Source organism: Abramis brama (genome assembly GCF_963993115.1).
Source record: "Abramis brama genome assembly, chromosome: 20".
NCBI lineage: Eukaryota > Metazoa > Chordata > Actinopteri > Cypriniformes > Leuciscidae > Abramis > Abramis brama.
This window is the reverse complement of record NC_139982.1, coordinates 2,315,769-2,317,851: the sequence shown is the minus strand read 5'-3', so window position 1 is coordinate 2,317,851 and position 2,083 is coordinate 2,315,769. Positions and strand designations below refer to the sequence as shown.

The 2,083-nt window shown below is 42.3% G+C and overlaps 1 long non-coding RNA gene across 1 annotated transcript; it reads left to right on the top strand.

Annotated features, from left to right (window-relative positions):
* Positions 1-271: 271 nt before the first annotated feature.
* LOC311070520 lies at positions 272-1,597 on the top strand. The gene is made up of 2 exons (XR_014603680.1): positions 272-674; positions 794-1,597. It is a non-coding gene; the product is annotated as an uncharacterized lncRNA (long non-coding RNA).
* Positions 1,598-2,083: the final 486 nt, after the last annotated feature.

Below are 2,083 nucleotides of genomic sequence, written 5' to 3'. Positions count from 1 at the left end.
TGTATTGTTTTAAATGTTTATACACCGTATGAATCATATGAGCATGAGGATGAATTTTTGAACAGGTTAGCGTTTATTCAGTCATTTATAGAAGAGAATAGTTCATCTTGTGTCTATGTTATGGGTGATTTTAATGCTGACATGTCAGATAGCAAATCTTTATTTGCAACACACTTACAGCAGTTCTGTAATGAGTCTAACTTAATTCTATCGAGTATTGCTTTGTTGCCTGACTCAAGTTTTACCTATGTTAGTGATGCGTGTGTGGCAGGTCTAATGAAATATATCCTGCCTGCAGGTGGCTGATTAATTCATTTGAGCTCGTCCTATCAGTGAGCTGTAATAGCGCATATAAACAAGCTGGTTAGAGTGTATGGTGTCATGAGGCACCGCCCCTTCCCGTGTCGTCATTCAGGTATGTTGGGTGTTGTGAGCTGGCCGATCAATGGCATACTGTAGCTAACATTAGCTTATTTTCAGGGCGACATGCAAGCTTTCGCGGCTGGCATTCGGCTGAGGTTGTACCCTTGATGGTCAAAGTATGGTTGTTTATACTTCATGCCCGGAATGCTTAGTTATTGCCGACGCGCACGCTGTCCATCTGATAGATGGGATGAGCCCACATGCATGTTGTCTGTCTGACTGAGTTGGTCCCCAGAGATCGCACCTAAAAGGTATGTAGTTTTAAATTTGCGCCTAGGTTAAATGGCAATCTGTTGAGAGAAACAGCTTTTATTAATGGTTAGCAGTTAAATCACAGAGTTTGTCTGATTGTTTATTTGTAAATTCGTAGATGTAGTACGGACCAATGGGTCGCATCTGCACCACCGATTAGTTTCCGTGCGGTTGACTGCGTGGGACTACTTCTGGAGGCGCTGTTGCTTTGCTGCTTTTGCTGTTGCTTTGCTGCTTTTGCTGTTGCTTTGATCCGCTGTGGACAAAGGACTGAAAACACTGTCCTCTGTGTTTATTTTAGTGTGTGTGCCTCCATGTGAGCCCTTTATTTCGGGGTTGTCTCTGTGTCTTGTGACACCAGGAAAGTTTTCTTTTCATTTGTATTAGTTTTTATTTTGTATTTTGACTCAGAATTTTGTAATATGTTTAATGTGAAACTGATCATCTCTACTCCAATTTCTGTCTCTTGGAGTGACAATTCTGAGTGTGTTTCAACAGTGACAATTCTGAGTGTGTTTCAACAGTGACAATTCTGAGTGTGTTTCAACAGTGACAATTCTGAGTGTGTTTCAACAGTGACAATTCTGAGTGTGTTTCAACAGTGACATTTCTGTTCCAGGAGCTGAGTGCACAAAGCAGGGGCGGATTGTTGGTGGTGGTCTCCCTCACGAGTGTGGTGTGCTGAGTGGTGTGAGCGTGTGTACTGGTGTGAGTGTATATGCACAGGCGTACGGAAAAGGTGACTTGTCGTGGAGGCCTTATGTGCCCTTATCCACTGCTCTGCCTCGGCTCCTGTCCTGCTGACTCAGGTCGCTCCATGTGTGCTCGTGGAACCACAAAATTGTCTACATTGAGTGCTGTTGATGTTTGTGCATTTTATATTGATTATTTATCTTTAATAAAACAAATTTATATTTTTGTACCCACGTCTCCTGCCGCCTTACTGTGGACGAACCTGTGTGTCCTTAAATAACAAACTATATTTTATTGTCCCTGGCAAGATTCCAGGGTGGCGTAGTCGTTAGCAGAGATCATTTTATGCTTGAAATCATTTCATCCCATCCTCGTGCCGCTACACGTGGAACACAACATCTTGGTTAGACCATATTGTGACCACTGCTGATGCTCATGCCTCACTGATAAATGTGGAGATCTGCTATGAACTTGCCACCTCAGATCATATACCTATTGCTGCTTTGTTAGATGTTGAAAAACTTCCCCTGTTGTCCAGGAATAATAATGCAGCTTCAAGTAAACTGGACTGGTCAAAGCTGAGTAAAGAGGAGGTGGCTGAATACTCATTGCGAACTGAAAGTTTTCTAAATAATATTCCTCTGCCTTATGATGCCCTAATGTGCTCAGATATTAATTGTAAGGATGTGCTACATGTTGAAAAACTCTGTGCCAT